Source organism: Ochotona curzoniae, unplaced genomic scaffold (assembly GCF_017591425.1).
Source record: "Ochotona curzoniae isolate NIBS_2020 unplaced genomic scaffold, NIBS_Ocur_1.0 contig_3819, whole genome shotgun sequence".
In the NCBI taxonomy this organism is placed as follows: Eukaryota; Metazoa; Chordata; class Mammalia; order Lagomorpha; family Ochotonidae; genus Ochotona; species Ochotona curzoniae.
This window is the reverse complement of record NW_024466004.1, coordinates 5258307-5277408: the sequence shown is the minus strand read 5'-3', so window position 1 is coordinate 5277408 and position 19102 is coordinate 5258307. Positions and strand designations below refer to the sequence as shown.

The window sequence follows — 19102 nt, the reverse complement described above, 5'->3', positions numbered from 1 at the left end:
GGCCACAACAGCCAGATCTGGGTCAGACTGAAGCCAGGGGAGTCTACCCTGGACTCCCACGTGGGCACAGCCCAAAGCAGTTGGGCCATCTCCTGCCACCAACCACACTGCAAAGCAATCAATATGTGAACTGACACATTGACATGGGAAGGGGCACCACACCATACTACCATCTCCTCAAAGTCATTCTTCCATGCCCATGAACCATAAAGGCATGAGGTTTGCAGTAATGACTTAACCTGTACCCTGCCCACCCCCCAGTGAAGTTTAGGTGTCAAAGTGGAAGGTAGTGTTTAGAACTGGCATGATTTTTTTCCTTATCACTCTGTATCAGAAACTAAGGCCTAACTGCAATTCTGGATTTTCTTTGCTTTTGTTCACTGACTGTGTCCTGCAGAAATGGCCTTTTTTGGGATGTCTGACGGGAGATCAGGAAAGGACTTGCAGCTTTACGCTAGTTGGGACAATTTCTCCTTCTTGACTCCAAGGGATGGCTTCTAAACTAAGACAGGACAGGCTGTTAAGTAAATATCCACCCACTGCCTTTGCCTGATTCCTGGTGTGTTAGAAGTATATTAACCAGTGCTTGTTTTCGTATCAGACAGTTTATGTAGCAGTAACTGCAGCTGATAAGATTCAAGGGTTCATGCCAATAATGAAATTCCTCACAGTTCAAGTAATCACGGGGCCACTAACCTATGAGGCAGCTAACTAAGAAACACAGGGACACATCCTAATTTTTCTTACTTGCTGCCTTTTGGGTCAAATAACTGACTTTCCCCAAGTTCATCCCCTCATCCTTCATCCTTATCAGCCAAAGAGGAATAGCGGAAGCAGAAGGGACTTCTTGTTCATTTCTGATGGTAAGACTTCTTTTATAGAAACGTGTTCTCCCATAGCTGTCGTGGAACATGTCACACAATGGAAAGCTCAGGGGAGGGGGGCTTGTGAGAAACCCCAGGACCACCTGCACCACCCCTTGCCCACCCAGCACCTCAATTACTCTTTGAGGAGTCCCTGGGTGACAGTATCCTGCCCATGGTTTACCTCCCAGTGCCAAGGAGAACATTCTACCTTGGTGAGCTGGGCTTTGAGTCTTGTTCGCTCCCAGAGTTAAAAACCAAAAGTGCACATTATTTGTCTAAAAGGTTCACATTTGATATTCATCAAGTACTTACTTCTAGCACTCTCAGTGTTCTCTTCTTAAAAAAAAATACTTTGAAATCCACTTTCATAAATTTTCATTACAAGTAATATATAGATTTGTGACAACTTAGTGTGCAGGCCTAGTTTTAGCTGGCAGCCTTCTGCAAGAACCATGTCTTCTCCAATTTCTGGCTTGGGTTCTTTGTCTTTCGTAATTTTGTCCTGCTCAGTCTTTTGATTCAAGGGGACCCTGAGCACGCACACTGCCCGAGATTCCTGGTTTGAATGCAGATCCTTCTTTGACCGTGAAGCCAAATTACCTGCTTAGTTCAAAGTGCCCCCTGTCATCCTTTGACGTGGTAGAGTTTATCCAGCACAATTGCAAAACCTCAAGAGTGTATGCAGTGCTATCCTCATTGCCTTAGTTAGTGTATTCCTGCATGCTACTGCTCTGATGTGTACAAAGCAGGAACTTTTAGAGAAGCTGATTTAGAAAATGCCCAGCCAAAGATTTCTGCACAAAGGCTTTTAAGAAGGCTGCTTCCTCAGCTCGCAACATGGGCATTTATCAGAAATGGATCCTTGGTGCTGGCATGGCTCAAGGTGGGGATACAAAGATGACTTAGTGATACGTTCTGGCCTCAGAGGCAGTGAAGAAGGCAAGTCCATGGACACACACACACACAACAGAGTGACAATTACCACTTCCAGAGAGGTGCTGGGATAATTGGAGGGGGCAGAAAAGACTTTTGACTGGGAAATCAGAGATGACTTAGCAGCCTCATGCATTAAGACAAGATTTAGAAAAAGCCAAGTTGGCCAGGGAGAGCATTTCAGCTAGAGGGATCAATACTAACAAAGCCGTATGTCTGGTTTCCTTAGTTTAAAGATGTGTAAACAGATCCAGAGAAGTGATGTGACTTACAGAGATTTCTACCAAGTTGGATTCTTGCCTGAGAAAAATCAGCCTTCACAAATTTTCACCCCCTGCGGGCTCCAAGCAGTTTTATAGCTGTCTGAATTATTATCTTTAAACTCAATTGAAAATATAATGTATTATTAGTGGGGAAACATTTAGATGCTGTGGGCAATGCTGTTCTTTTTATTCTTTTCAGAAAAGCACAGTAGCATTGGGACCTGCTTCAGTTTATGACTAGTGAGTGAGTTATTAACCAACAGCAGTGCTCCTCCTGAGGTGCTCCTCCTGCTTCCCTGGGTATACACACTGCAGCCCTGAGCACCCACGGGTCAGCTGCAAAAATGCCTACAGGCATTCCAGCTCTCGGCTTAGGGTAGCCACAGCTCCTAAAGGAGGATGCTCAGTTAAAGCTGAATTTTGTTTAGGCACCCAGTAATTCCTAACATTTTATTTATTATTCATCTGGGAGACAGACAGAGACAGAGATCTCGCCTTGAATGGTTCACTCCCCAAATGCTGCTAATGGCCACAGCTGGACCAGGACTGAAGCCAGGAACACCAGTGTCACACATGACCATGAAGATCCCAGTGACTCAAGCCATCCCTGCTGCCTTTCAGGATGAGTGTTAGCAGGAAGCTGGAAGCAACAGCCAGAGCCAAGAACTGAACCTGGGTCTTAACGGCAAGGTTAAGTGCCCTTCCCATCAATCCATTTTTTTAGAAGTTATAGCTGATGTACTATTTGCAGTCCTTTTTCAGATTCATTTTATGTAACCACAGTTCTTATTTTGATTTGTATAACTCCTGTGAAGTAGCTTTGTCTTTAAAATAATTAGATAATACTTGCCTTTTTACTTAAAAAAAATACTATTGAATATCACTTCAGAAATGTCTGAAGATGAAAATCCAGGGGTGAGAGGAATCCAGCAGGCACTGTAGTAAATAGACTTGAATGTGTTTTATTCATCTCTTTGTACTCATCACCTAGTTCATAATAGGCAGTCCGTAAATGCTGAGTCAAGGCAAGGATGGATCAGAGCACGTTCTTGGCTCTCAATCCCATCTTTCTGCAACTCACTTTATTCAAAACCAAACTTAAACTTCAAATGCGGTCCTCTTGCAAATGTCTCAGTACAGGAGAGCAGATTAAACTCCTGCATGTAGTCAGTGCTTACCAAATGGTTAAGGCACACCACCGAAGAGAAGCTCAGAAATCCAGTAGAGAGAGGAGAGAAAAGGAGAGGGGAGGAGAGGGGAGGAGAGGGGAGGGGAGGGGAGGGGAGGGGAGGGGAGGGGAGGGAGGGGAGGGAGAGGAGAGGAGAGGAGAGGAGAGGAGAGGAGAGGAGAGGAGAGGAGAGGAGAGGAGAGATTATCTATGAATTATCTATGAATGTGGCCCCTGATTCACATCTCCAAGCCCCTGGGCATGCTTCTTCCCAGCTTCTATGTCTGGCTCTAAAACAATAACCTAAACTTTGTGGATTAAATATCCCAGAGGTCATTAATGACTAATGCACCTCTCTCTTGTTTTATAAGAAATCAGATCTCTAAAATCATTCATGAGGTATAATTCACTACAGATGAAGTTTCTCCACTTGGGTACAAAGTGTTTTTGGTTCTGATGCTCCATTTTGAACATATTAAAGCCAAAACGAAAAGCGTGCTCTACAGCTTGTGTTAATTATCCTTGGGTAGTTTATGGAAGCATTTGGGTTCTTAAGAAATAGTTATCTAATATGATTAAAAAGGCCTGTCTCCATCTCAGGGCTGTTTCTGTACTTTAATGATGATTTCATTCTCCAAAAGTTTAAGTGCTTTGGCTTCTAAAGGGACAAAATGAATGAATATTGAAGGCAGATAATAAAATAAAAAAGGACGAGGCGTGAATGGCACTTCCATTTATTGAATTTAAGTTGACACATTGGGTTCCTTTGGCCTACACAGCCCTTTAAGTTGGAGTACTTTCTTCTAAATTAGAAAGTCAGGAGTTTGAAAACATGAGCACACTGTTGCATTCTTCCTGTTACTTAACACTTTCTCAATGTGAATATTCTTTGCCTGTTGAGTTCTCTGAGCTCCAGGAAATTCCTTAAAAGAAGGAATGAAACCCTTCATCACATCCAAGAATATTGGCGTTTTTCTCTTGCTCTGCCGCAGTAACCTTTCCACAGGAAAAGTTTGCATATGCGTGGAGCTGGATATTTTTTCTTAGGACTTCCTGAAGCTAATGTTTGTTCTAATTGCAGTTTTATATGGGCCATGCTACTTACAGAAAACCCACAGTGTGAAAACATGCACTTCTGGAAATAATAAATTACATCAGTGCCCAACACCTGGATCCGGAAACCCCTGCACAAAGGGTAGACAAACAAATGCAGGCATAACCACCAACCCCTATAAGCAGGACCATAAAATGAGTAATTAGATCATGGCAACCAGTCAAGTCCATCTGCAAGCACATAGGGAACAGCTCTGAGCTCGCGCTGTGGCTTTAGTTTCTCCACCCTAACAACAAGCGTCTCGGGCGTGTCAAAAGTGACTTGAATGGCTACATTGCCATTTTGTAATTGGATCTATTGGATCTTTTTACTTTTTCTTTAAAAATTGTAAAAATCAGGCCTGGCACAGTGGCTGAAGTCCTCACCTTGTATGAGCTGATATCCCATATGGGTGCTGGTTCTAATCCCGGCAGCCCTGCTTCCCATCCAGCTCACTGCGTGTGACCTGGGAAAGCAGTCGAGAATGGCCCAAAGCCTAGGGACCCTGCATCCACATGGGAGACCAGGAAGAGCTCCTGGCTTCTGGCTTCAGATTGGCTCAGCTCCCGTCATTGTGGTTACTCGAGGAGTGAATCATCAGACAGAAAATCTTCCTCTCTGTCTCTCCTCTGTATATTTGCCTTTCCAATAAAAATAAATAAATCTTACAAAAAAAAAAAAAGAAATTAAGGACTGCTCTCTCCCCAAAAATGCACACACAAAAAAAAATGCTATGAGTATATGTATTTGCTTTCTGGGGGAGAAATGCAGTGGGGCTTTTACTGGGTTTATTTTACATTTTCTGAAAAAATGAATGTGAACTTTACAGTCCTCCATCTTCCCATTTGAGAACATGAGAAGTCTTGTGTTTGTACTTTTCTTTATATAGGTTCTGAATCATTGTTTTAGCGATGTAGTGATCATTCCTTGAAAGATTTATTATTTATTTTTATTGGAAAGTCATTTATACAGACAGGAGGAGAGACAGAGAGGAAGATCTTCCCTCCGATGATTCACTCCCCAAGTGAGCACAACAGTCGGACCTGTGCCGATCTGAATCTAGGAGCGCAGAGCCGCTTCCTGGTCCTCCACGTGCTGGTACAGGGTCCCAAGCTTTGGGCAGTCCTCGACTGCTTTCCCAGGGCACAAGCAGGGAGCTGGATGGGAAGCAGGGCTGCTGGGATTAGAACTGGCACCCTTATGGGATCCCAGTGCATGCAAGGCAAGGACCTTAGCAACTAGGCTACCATGCCAGACCTGACCATTTTCTTCCAAAACTCTGTTCATTGTTTAGTATTGTCTATTGTGATTTTGTTGTGTGTTAGATCCTGTCTTTACCTTGTAAAGCCACCTTCAATTAATAAGGAACTCAACAATTATTTCATTTACATAAATTTATTTAGCATAAATAATACAGGGATTATTTCTTAACAGCTAAATATTATTTCCCATATATAGCAGAATAAAATAACTCATTATAAAAGGGAAACATAACTACAAGGGTTAACTTCATATTTTGATACAGCAAAATGTTTTAAAACTGTCTTGAAGTTTTTACAAATTTCTCTAATAACATGTTATGCATATTTTTCTGCAGTTTTGCATTTGAAAAAAGGCTTTTAGTTAAATTTTTTTGCTGGAAGAAGAAGCTGAAAAATGTTTATTTTAAAATGTCAGTATAGGCTAAGAGTTCAATTTCATACAAGCAGAACTGTGGGAAAAGGAGTTCAGAGATCTGGAGCAAAAGGAGATGTGAACCTTGCATTAGTCACTGAAGGTAGCGAACTGTCAGGAAAGTCTGTCTGTAGTAGATTCTTTGATTGGAATCTGAAGCTTGAGGCCTTGGAAGCTGCTTCCTTTGAAAAGTCCTGGGAATTACACAGACCTGCAAGAGTGAGGCTCCTGTGATGGCATTACTGGCTTCACAGGAAGGACAAAGCAGCCCTAGCTAGCACCCTTGCTCTGCTCCCTTGAGTATGCCCTCCCCCAGTGCCCAACAGGTGCCAGCGCCATGCCCTGGACCTCTCTTCAAAGCCATGAGCCAAAACACCCATCTCTTTACAAATAGCCTGATCTCAGGACTTTGGTCAGAGCAATGGAGAAAAGTATAAGCTAGCAGGGAGAACGCCTGCCTTGGACATGACATGACACAACCTACACAGAGTCCAACTGTCCCCTCCGTCTCCGTCCCCCGGGGGCTGCAGAGTTTCCCGCTGGCGCCCTCTAGTCTCATCCACTTGAGACCACCTCTTTCCTCCTCTTTCTGCATCCCTTCTGCACCTTTTCCCACCTTCTCTTTCTGTTCTGCCACCTCACTCCCTCTCCCTCCTCTCTTGCCATTCACCCTACATCGCTAGCCTATGTCTTTACCCTGGCCCCAGTGCAGTGCAGGAGGGCACTCCAGGGAGCTTCTCCCATTCACGGCTTTATCCTTGTCCATTCCCATCTCTAGGCAACTGTCTTTGCTACACTTGTCTCCTAAAGTTTCCTTCACAATGGTTGTAGCCTCTGCCACAGAAAGCCTCATTGCTGCAAATGGTCATGGCCTTCCCTTCCCGAGTATGACTTTTCCCGAATATGGTCCTTCCAGCTGTCCTGCTCCATACCTCAATGTGCCACATTTCTGTTTCCCCAAAGCCTGATAGTAGTGCATCCAGCAATTCAGATGTGCCATACCGTAGAGAAGTGGTACAGTGCATTCTTTCAGTGCAAAGGTGAAAGTCCTTAGCTTAATAAGAAAAGGGGGAAAATATGCTAAGATCTGCATGAACAGCAAATCTTCTAACCATGAAATTGCGAAGAAGGAAATAGCTCAAACAGCAAAAGTTAGAGCTAAATTGCATAATAAGAGCTTGGTGAAGGAAGAAGAGATATTAACTTACAGGATTCAGTAGTAGCTATGCTTTCAGGCACTCACTGGGGGTCTTAGGACATGACCCTGGAGATGGCAGGGATGCGAGGGAGGGCTTACCCTGCTGCTGCTCTTGCTGCTGCTGTCCTTCAAGGGCCAGGTGTCCCACGCTACCAAAAGGGAACCAAGCTCACTAGGCTTTGGTGCTGTCAGAGCCTAGGTGGGGCTGGTTATCAGGAGATTGATTGGCGTGAGGCTCCTAGGGCTGGACTAGAGCAGGCTATGGCTTGGATGGAGAGGTAGAGACAAGTAGACTCCTGAGGGTGGTAGTCCAGGCAGCCCTAAGATGGTGAACACAATGCATCCTCACTCCCCCAACAACCCTATGGGGCCACTCACCCTTCAGGTCTATTTGGGTAATACTTCTACTCACATAGGTCCTCTGGGATAGGTATCTACACATTTATGTCACAGCAGAATGGTCAGGAGGATGTCTTCAGCAAGGTATTGGAGATGCCCGAGTTACAGAGGCCAAGCAGCCATCCTGCTCATCCGCCGTGATATGCTGGGTGTCCTGCTGCATGTGTACCTTGTACTCATCCAACTCTCACTCATCTGCAATCTCACAGCTATTACTGCCAGGACCCAGGCCCTTCCACTGGATGCTGTTCTTGTTATTTCTTCATCAGCCCAGTGCTGCTTCTACTGTACAGCTGGAGTGTCAGCTGCTAGTGTGAGGTCAAGTATGCCATTCTTGGCCCTTCTGCATGGGTGACATGGTGACAGGAACTTGATGCTGAGGAGTGCCAAGCTCTTATGCAAACTGGTGGAGCCCATGTGCAGTAGCACCTGTGGCCTGGCCTCTGCAACCACATAGTGACCACTTCCCTTCAACCATGCCAGCTATTTTCATCTCTTATTTATATTTGTTTTCAACCACCAAGGCTTTGTATGCCCACTGAAGTTAAAATGTCTGATCGTTACCAGACATATATGTCTTTAAGTAAATTGGGTACATTAGATCAACAAAAACAGAATTCGTTTTACATCCTTTAAAAACCTTCATGATTTCATTTTAAAAGAACTAGTAAAGTATGTCTTCATTGGCTCTAAGATTGTCTTCATTTATTAAAAATTTTCTCAGTGGGAGATTGAGGGGGGATTCCCTATACCTACCAAACTGTATCATGGATAATAGTAAAATAATAATAATAATTTAAAAACTGTTATCAATGGGTGCATGGGGAAACATTATAGCTCACAAAATTAAGCTGGCACTTCAGGCACCAAAGCCAACGTCCCCTATCAGAGTCCCTTGTTCAAGACCTGGTTACACTTCTTACAATCCAGCTTCCTGCTAATGCACACACTGGGAGACCTTGCCACACACCCAGGAGACTCAGATAGGGTCCTTGCATCTGAGCTGTGACCCAACCAAGTCCCAAATGTCACAGGCAATTGGAAGATGAACCAACATGAAGATTCTCTCTCTCTCTCTTGTTCTCACTCTCCCTTCTCTTGCTGTCTTTGTGTGTAGGTGTGGGTGTCACTTTTTATATAATTGTGTGTATGTGTGTGTATTTGTTTAAAATCCTACAAATGGAAGCAAATGGTCCCGGGTGTATATTCCTGTAAACTGGGCCACATCTTCACCAATGTGGATGCTAACTGTGGTTTTTCACAAGTGCTATTTGAAACTGCTTGAAGTATCAGAAAGCTGTGCCTCTGGGTGTCACATAACTATTCTGTAGAGGGAGCAGGAACTGCTCACTGCTGAGGGGAATCTGAGGTAGCCTTTGCACAGGAGTGTCCTCTGCACCACCATCACACCGTGCACTTGCTGGCTCCCTGCTGTTACAAAAAACTCATTCCAACAAAGTGGCTGACCCTGAACAGGAGGATCTATGTCTTTCTGTTATTGGTTAGGGCTAGGGGAGTGTAAATTATATAACATATACAATACTTGCCACAGACCAGGGAATTCTAACAGGAAAAACTCTTAGAAGCAACCACCCTTTAGCCCACTGGGAATGTTTCTTTCAGCAGAATCTGACAAAAACAAAAACAAACATGAAACTAATGACCCTGAAAAGTATTTGTGTAATTTCCCTTGGTCGCAGTGCTGTTGGCACTATCTCTGCCTTCAGTTTTTCATGTCCTGTGGCTTGTAGTTAATCACAATCGTGCAGTTATTGTTCTTATCTGAACTTTCCTCTTGTGAAGTAAAATCCGTGCTCCCCCAACACTGTACATTTCAAAGGGTCACCCTCTATAGGAGAAACTCCTCATGTCTGTAAAAATCAAAATAAGGTCTTCCTTTGTACCAGCTGGCATTGGGGTCTCAGGAGCCCCCACCATTGCATCTTGTTAAAAAAAATGCCCCCCTTTTTTTAGATGGTGGCAGGCATCAAGTTTATTTGATGGTATCATTGACCTTGTTTGCATCTTTATTTGTTAAAAATCACAGGAACTTTCTGAACAGAAACCACATATGCAGGGTACCAGGGGTGGTGGCAGGGGTTGGGCATGCTTCTGTTTGGAGAGAATGTGGGTTCTAAGGATGGTGGCCGTTGGTAGTGCACATTTCTGTACAGAGAGAGTGTGGGTTCCAGGGCTGATGGCAGGTGGTAGGCCTGATTCTGTATGGAGAGAGTGTGGGTTCCAGGGATGGTGGCAGGTGGCAGGCACATTTCTATATGGAGACAATGTGGGCTCCAGGGATGGTGGCCAGTGTTAGGCACATTTCTGTGCAAAGAGAGTGTGGGTTCCCGATTCTAAAGACCTATTTTCAAAGCCCAGCGTTGGAGTTTTCCAGATGCCTCGGTAACGATGCATGTGAGTCCTTCAAAAATTTCAGAGGAGCTAGAATCATAAGATAACCTCATTTTCTTGAGATTTTCTGAAGACCCCCCTTGGATGAGGTACTCAGCTTCTGTGGGTTTCTCTAGCTATAATTGTGAAAAGGAGATAATGGTCCATAGGCATATGCCACAATAACAAAAAATATACCCAAGTGCTTGATTTTTTTCAATGGATATTCTATACAAGAGATAGCAAAAATCACTGGGACAAGCCAATTATGAAGACAGCCAGCTGTGATAGCCTCTTTAATTAATTTTCCATTCAATTAGAAAACATGTATGAAGTCACTAGTATAGTCTAGCTCATAGTTGGCCACTAAGGGATGCAAGTTTCTCTTCCATGTAGTTTCTCTTTCATTTCTCATCACAGGGATGAGAAGAAATGCATATATTCATATTCTTGGGTCAATATTCAATATCTACAGGTTGCTTATTACAGTGTTTCCTTAAAAAAAATTATTTATTGCTTGGGATGCTTGACCTGGGTCCTTGGACTCGCCTGCAAGAACATGTCCTACTTAATGAAAAAGGCAGAGCAGTGGACACAGGCCCTGTTGTAAAAGGAGAATACGGCAGCTCATTTGTTGCTGTAGCAGAAGAACAGAACTAACTGGACGACTACCCCAAATAAACAATGACAGCAAAAAATCTCAGTGAGTGGAGCCGATGGACATTGGGAGGGTGACATCATCCTCAGATAGGTGAAACTGACAGCATTTCAGAACTATCCAAACCACTTGAGCAAAACCCTTGGAATATGTACACATTGAGACCCTGGGTTGATATGAGGTGGCAGTTCCTCATCCCTGGGTACTGGGATGGGTGGAAAGTCATGAGTGGTTTCCCCTTTTGTTTCTCCCCTTCCCCAGGAACAAGAAGAAATAGCAAATTTGGAAGCAATGAGTACATCCAATTTTCCCTATGCCTCGATCCTTCCTACCCTGATCCACCATGTAATCATTATAAAAAAACAAAAATTATAGTTTCTTAAAATTATGTATTCATTTTAAAGACAATTGCTTCTCAGCCTTTTAGCTAAGGTCAAGTGTATTTAAAAGCAAAAAGAGAGATGGGGAGAAAAAGAGAGTTTCCTCCTGCTGGTTCACTCCCCCCAAATGGCCACAACAGCTGGGGCTAGGCCAGGCTGAGGCAGGGGCTGGAAGTTTCTTCTGAGTCTCCCACATGGTTGCAGGGGCCCAGGGACTTGGGCCATCCTTTGCAGCTTTCCCATGCTCACAAGCAGATAGCTGGATCAAAAGTGAAGCAGCTGGTGCCCATTCGGGACACTGGAATTGCAGGTGGCAGTGTTAACCCTCTGCACTGCAACACTAGCCCTGCCGGGATTCTTAAACCCTCCCCAGGAGTGTCACTAAGTAAAGATTCTGATTCAATGAGTCTAGGATAGAGCCCAAGACTCTGCATTTCTGGAAGGTCCCCAGACCTGGGAGGTTGATCTGCTGCTCACACAATAAGGCGTTAAAGAACCAGACAACACCCTCTCTTTGTTCCTTGCATTTACATAGAGCATATGGTATATAAGTGCCATTATTGTATGTATATCATAGTGAGGAAATTATGACTTACCAGGGTTGCTGAATTGGTTAAGTTCGTTCAACCAGGATGACTATCTGTCCTATTATTAATGTGGTGTTTGGGATGCCTGCATGCCGTGTTGGAGCGCCCGGTTTTGAGTCCTGACTCTGGCTACTGATCCTAGTTTTCTGCTAATGGTAATTGTGGGAGGCCGAGTGTTGGCACAAGTAACTGGGTTCCTGTCACTCAAATGGGAGACCTGGGTTGCACTCCTGGCTCCTAGCTCAACCTGACCCAGCCTCAGCCATTGCTGGCATTTAGAAAGTGAACCAGTTGATGGGAACTGTCTCTGTGTGTGTGTGTGTGTGTGTGTGTGTGTGTGTGTGTGTGTGTTCCCTCTTAAACACAATGTGTTTGTAAAAATCACTCAGCTTAGTTGTCTAGCCACATCCCATCATGACCAGTATTTTTAGCTATGGGGGGCAGTGTTGTGGCATGGCAGGTAAAGCCGCCAAATGTGTCACTAGCATCCAATATGGGCACCAGTTCATGTCACAGCTATTCCACTTCTGATCCAGTTTCCTGCTAATAAAAAAGCAGCACAAAATAATCCAAGTGTTTGGGCACCTGCCATCCATGTGGGAGATCTGGAGGAAGCTCCTGGCTTCTGCCTTTCATCCTGGGCCAGCCCTGGCTATTGCTGTCATCTATGCAGTGAACCAGTAGATGGAGGATATTTCCATCTCTTTCCCACCCCCAATATGAAACTATGACTTTCAAATTAACAAGTTTTTTTAAAGACAGTTTTGGGTAACTATTCTTTTGCTCTTGCTATTTAGTTACTGTGTTTCCTGAATGTATTGGTTACAAGTTTTCTTTTGAATCTTTATCACTCTTTTCAATCCTTTTCCAAACATTTGTTTGTGTAGTATGTAACTGTGCTTGGTCCTCATTGCCTAACTCTGCCAGAGATAGTGCATCTTAATGGAACCATGTTTAGTAGTAAGGTGACTGGTGGAGGGGCCAGCTTTGGTGCAATGGGTTTCCACTACATGCAACTTTGGCATCCCATGTGGGTGTGCATTCAAGTCTCAGCTGCTCCATTTGATCCAGCGCCCTCTCACTGCACCTGTAAAAGCAGTGGTTGATGGTCAGAGTATGTGACTCCCTGGGAATTCCCTGAGAAACAGCTCTTGACTTCTGGCTTTGACCTGGCCTAGCCTTGTCTCAATCTCTCTCTCTCTCTCTCTCTCTCTCTCTATTTTTCTATCTCTTTCTCCTTTGCTACGGTCTCTAAAATTCTGCCTTTCAAATAAATAGTAAAAATATTACAAAGGTGGCTGATGAAGGTCAGGCAGAATTTTGTACATTTAGTATAATTAATTCCAGTGTTCTTAAATCAAAACTACTTCCTAACTCTTTAGAATGAGCCATATGGCGGGTTGGCATTGTAGCATACTGGGCTAAGCTTCTACCTGTGGTGCTGACAACTAACAGGGGCACCAGCTGTTGTCCCAGCTGCTCCACTTACAATCTAGCTCCTTGATGATGGACTGGGAAAGCAGCAGAGAATGGCCCAAGTCCTTGGTCTCCTGCACCCACATGGAAGACCCAGAGGACGTTCCTGATTCCTGGCTTCAGATCCACTCATCTAACCATTTGGAGGGTTAACCAGCACCTCTAGAATAGCAGACATTTCCATGGTTCTAACACAGAAAAGTTCTTACCCACCAACTGAGATGATATTTTCAAGTAATTTTTTCATATTCTTGAAGACTGAGGGTGAAAAATTAATAGAATGATATCAATCCATCTTTCATCCACTGGCTCACTACTCAAATGCCCATTAACAGACAGGCCAAAGCCAGGAGCTAGGAGCTCCATATGGCTCTTACGCATGATGACTGGGATCCTCATACACAGCTTCCCAGGTTCACTGAGCTGGAACTCAAAGTGGCTCACTACTGTGTTGCTGCATCCTTCCTGTACTGGGATATGCATCCTTACCTCACTCTTGTTTTATTATTATTATTATTAATTACATTGTATTATGTGACACAATTTCATAGGCTCTGGGATTCCCCCAAACCCTCCCCAAACCTTCCCCACATGGTGGATTTCTCCACCTTGTTGCAGTATTACAGATCAGATTCAGTTGAGAGTCTTTCATTGCAAGCATATACTAAGCAAAGAGTCCAGCATCTAATTGTCCAGATACATTCAACGGTTTCTTGGGGAGATCATCTCTGGTCTGAAGGTAGAGCTGGCAAAGTAGCATCCTGATCAATAAAAAGCCCCAACTTAACATCAATGACAATTTACAACATTATGGAATTAATTCTCATGGTATTGAGTAACCAATATGTTACAAGATGCAAGTTCTCAACCATATCCTGTGACTACTTCATTGACATTTTGATTTTAGTTTATGTATAACCAGCTTCTATAAACCTCAAAATGGCTATAGGGTACTATTCAGCTGTCTCATGTCTATCCTTACTTTAGTATTTAGTAGTCCATAGCATTGAGGCATAATTCTGCTGAACCTGGCAAATTTTAGGATAATCTAAACTGGCTTATGACTCTAGCAAGGCATATGTCAACAGTTGAGGTGTAGAACTATTTTAGGAGGGGTGTGCAGAGAATTCTTCCATTCCCCAGTGAAGAGTAACTAATCTCTGTCTCCTACCTAGTAAGGTATATGTGAGTCCACACTGTTTCCTGTCTGGTTCTAAGCTTTCCTTATTGTTCTCTGTCTATCTATTCTGATTGTGTTTGTTTGTTTGTTTTGGGGTTTGTTTATTTGTTTGGGGTTTGTTTGTTTGTTTCTGGCAATGACCCTGATGGTCATTGCCAGAAAGGCTGGGGATCCAAAGTTGGAACTAAGTAAGGACCAGAGAAAGCTCCTCTCCTGACTCCCGAAAGATATTTGCTGTTCTTCTGTTTCTACAGACTGCTCAGGGCTCCTAGCTGTAGTTCCGATGGCCTTGGGTCCTGTGAGGAAAGATTTGGGCTTCCTCTATCCCATGTGGTAGATCTCAATGGGGGTGGGTGACCTCAGAGTCCTGGGCCTCCGAAGGCACTCCAATTCCCAGCGGTCTCTTTGGCAGTTGGAATTTAGTCCTTGGTACCCATACTGATAGTCCTTCTTGTAGATCCAGGGGTCTCCAGGGTTGGGATACAAGCCTCCTCCTGTCTAACTGCTCCACTCTGGGGTCCCCCTGACTCTGTGCATATGAACTCCTGTTAAGAGGTTGTCAGGATAGCTCTTGACTCCCCCTATATGTCTTTGTAGTTTTACTATTGTCTAATGCTGATTCGAGTCTGCTGTCTATGAGTTACCTGCTTTGTTCCTGATAGGTTATGCTTCACATCATCCTCACATGCTCTAAGGAGATTGAAAACTTCTCTGCCCTCCCGTCCCATTACCGAGTAGCATACAGTCTTAAAATTATATTTTACAATTCTTTGATGTAGGTCACAAGCAGTCTGACTCACATTGGCTGTTGGTTCATTGGTTACATCACAATACCATTGCATTTGATACAGGCTATCTGAGGTTGAAATAATATTATAATTTACAGGTACTATTTTGACATCATTTTATCTTAAATTAAGGCAAACATGTGGTATTTAACCTTGCCCATCAACAGAAGACTGGATAAGAAAGCTGTGGTTCATTTACTGCATGGAATACTACTCAGCTATCAAAAAAAAAAATGAAATTCAGTTCTTTGTGGCCAAATGGGCCCAATTAGAAACCATTATGCTAAGGGAGATGAGCCAATCCTTACCTCACTCTTCCAGCTCAGTGTCAAAGGATGAGGTCCCACTGCTTTGCATTCCTAGGCTGGCCTTGTCTCGCTTCAAATCCCTGGAATGATAATGTGCCAATGAATCCCTCTATTCACTTCCTGCAGTAACAGAGCCACGCTCCCACTCATCCCCTGGGTCACACACACACCCCTGTAGACATCCTTCTGGGATTTTCCATGCCCTGGTATACGTCTGCTCCTTTTGCTAACGCACTCTTCCTCATCTCTCCCAGCTTCCCCACACCAGTACCATAGAGACAGCATTTCTAGCCCATTTCTAGACGATGATGCTAACAGTAACAGATTCAAAAAAAAAAATTTTATGGAAGGAAAGATTGAGAATAATGAGAATGTCTTAATCATTCTTGATGTATGAATGATGGATTTATTTTTTGAAAATAGCTAAATATACCATAATCATAACAAGGCTGCCAAAGAGCTCATTTTGCTTACACCAACCAATCTGTCTCCTCACAGATAGAGAGATGATCAATGCCGTTGAGACAAAGGCAACTGGCCAAAAGTTCCAGAGCAGTCGATCTACTCCCTTCCTCCCACCCTCCCTCCCAGCCTCCCTGTCTTTCTTCTTTCTTATCTTCTGTCTTCTCATGTGTGTTACAGAGTTCTTCTGGAATCCCTGCTAAGGGATTCACTGTTAGCCTCCCCATATGTATCATGAGTGTTTTCAATATCCCTAAGTAGACGCCTTCACCATCATGTTAAATGACTGCTGCTCAGCTCTCCGTGACTCTGCCATCATTTATTTAACTAATCTCCTGATGTGGGACATTCTGATTCTTTTCCAACTTTTTGTTCTGTTACCGTTCATGCTCGTTAGTGGCCTTGCTAAGATCTAAGCAACTGCCACTCAGTTATTTCCTGCATTTCCCCCAACCCTCCCTAAAGCATTTTAGTAGTTGTGGACTCTCCCTTTCAAAAGGACACTGGCCAGCATGACCTGTAAGTAAATTTGGTAGTTTTACTGTAGTGTGGATAACGTACTTCAAAACTTGGATTTTAACGTTAGTCTACCTGAATTTGAATCCTGCTTCCACCATCAACTTGCAGTGTGACCTTGGACAAGATACTGAACCTCTCTTTACTTCTGTTTCTTCATCTATGATATAATACTCTTACTTATCTCATATGGGACTCCTGGGGATTAAGGAAAGGATATGTGCAAATAGCATACATGTGCCCAGTTAATATCTTCTGTTATTGATGCTAAGAGACTTACGTTGCCGTTTCATTCAGGCTTTCAAATTTAAGTTTCCATAGAAATGTGATTGCAGAGAGAACTTCATTTGGCAGGGAGGAGACTCTAAGAAGCAGAGAGAGGTGTACAATGGTTTCCAGGGAGTAAACCACATACTAGGAATGTGGCCAAACACCAAAGCTGATAAAGATGACAGAGCTCCTGAATTAGGTGACAGGCTATCCAACATGTCTTTTTAACAAGTTAGCTTCGTTGAACTAAATATAGTTGCAACACATCACTAGTTCTACTGTTGGGCAGATCCCACATACTGTCCACTGAGATGATCTGTACTTCTTGTCCTTATGGACTAGAATGTCCTAGTAAACATTTAGTTTTACTTTTCTCCTAGAATGTTTTGCTCACCCTGCTTTTCTCCTGGGAAAGACTGAGACAAAGATCCTTGTTGGCTTGGTCTTTCCATAAAGGACAAACTTGATTGTACTCACTTGACCTCCTTAGAGCTCCTCTTCTGTCAACAGTTCCTCACTGTCCAGCAGGGTTCTGGCAGCTGGGAGACCCCTCAGTGGGAGCAGGGCCTAGGTATGAACTTGGGAGCTATTTTGGGAGATAGGAAAATGTGGGGAATTTGAGGTCATTTGTTCACTTTTGACTACTAGGAGAGTACATTGAAAACATCTGAATCGAGCATTTCTCTGCATTTTAATTACTGGCCCAAGCTTTTGCTTGGTAAGAAAATGAATTCAACAATAAATCAAATGTATGAAGGAAAAAGCCAGGCATTTTTCTTACCTGAAGAGGCAGTGAAGTCTCAGACACTGAGAACAAAGCTGCCCATCTAAAGGCCTGATCTTCATTCTCAGTCACACACCAGACCAATCAAGTTCCAGAAAGAAAGCAATTCAGTTTTTTTTTTACTTGGGTAGAATTTCTTATGAATTCCTTGGCATCATTTCCTTAAACTTCCTTATGCCCTAACAATGTTACTGTGTGGCTCAGAAATGGCCAAATCTCTGGTGAGATTGAGGGCTCTTGACATGTTCACTCAACTAACCAGCAGACTGGGGAGCCAGTATTCCACTTGGGCCTTCCTTCAGAGAATGCATCTTATGATATATTCTTTATGAAGAGATGATGCAAAAATTACTTTCCAAAGCAGGAGGGCAACCAAGAAAGGATTGATCAGCCATTGCTCTCAACTCAGTACCTGCTGGAAGTTTTAGGGATACAGAAAACCCTATAGTGTTTTCATTACAGTTAGTGGATCTCTCTTAAAACTCATGATGATTTCCCGCCTTCAGAATTTCTACCTATGTTCAGGAAAAGTATAAGAGAGGAACATTACAATTATTTTTTCATGAAGCTTCAAGAAATCCAAGCCTCTTTGTGGGCTTGTAGCCAGGGTGACCCCAAGTCCAACATGACAGGAATTTCTTAGTTAAACCATGGTACGGAATGTTATATAGTCATTAAAAACAAAGTTCTGCTGTCTATTTTGATGTAGAATATTATCCATGATCAGTTCTGTATAGAAATAATGATATGGAAAAGGGGAAGCAAAAGCTCACACCACTTCTTATCACTCCTTAAGGGAACTAAGATGCATCCCAACCTCTAGAAGGCAGCAAAAAAATGTTCTAGCAGGAACTCAACCAGAATTTCAGAATGGAATGCCTGGATGTTCCCTCCAAAGAGTGGTGCTTTGTTTTCCATTTTGTTGTTTTAGAATGAAAAAAAAAAACCGAAAATATTTGTAAGCAGAGAGGAAAGAGGTGATCAAGAAAAAGGTGGTAAGCAGGAGAGCCCTGGAAGGAACCCCAAGGAGTCCAGCACCCGGAGCCGGAGGAGGGATCTTATCCCGATTGTAGAGAAGACAGATGATGGGTGAGACCCTAAGGGAGAGTCGGAACAAGCCACGCTAAGGAGAAGGCAGCAGACACCCAGGAAGTCTGCTTGTCCCAGCCTAATAGGCTCTGTCTGGGAAGAGGCTGCTTTTCCGACAGAGTGAAGGCTACCAGTGGGCTTGGCGGACACAGAAAGGTTTGGAGTAGTCACTGTGGAGAGCGTAAGTCAACCAGGGAAGATTAGCAGCCTTGTTCAGCATCCCTGAGGTGCCAGCTGAGGCTGATTAGTATGAATTTCTAAGGAAGTTAACATTTTTAAAAATTACTATTATTATTTTTCACTAGTTTCTCTAGCAGTGTGGAATCCAGGCACCAGGGGCAAAGAAATCCAATTTGGCCAGGATGATTTAAATCCACTGATGGTTATTTTGAAGTTGCAAATGAAAACTCATTGGGAATTAGTCTGAATTACATCATCACAGACATTGCTCTGTCCATCTATTCCTTTCCTCCTCAATTTTAGCAGGCAAATCAGATAACTGTGCTTCTCTAAGCAAGTAGGACTGTTAGCCTATATTTCAGATGTCAACCAGCCGTGCCATGCCATTTAAATTTCTAAAGCTTGTAGCTCATAGTTGTTTCTCATACATTATGTATTT

General features: G+C 43.4%; 1 protein-coding gene across 1 annotated transcript in view; it reads left to right on the top strand.

Annotated features, from left to right (window-relative positions):
* KIF6 (kinesin family member 6) overlaps positions 1–19102 on the top strand; it is a 361582-nt gene that overhangs the window by 158446 nt on the left and 184034 nt on the right. The gene's annotated exons all lie outside the window — the stretch shown is intronic.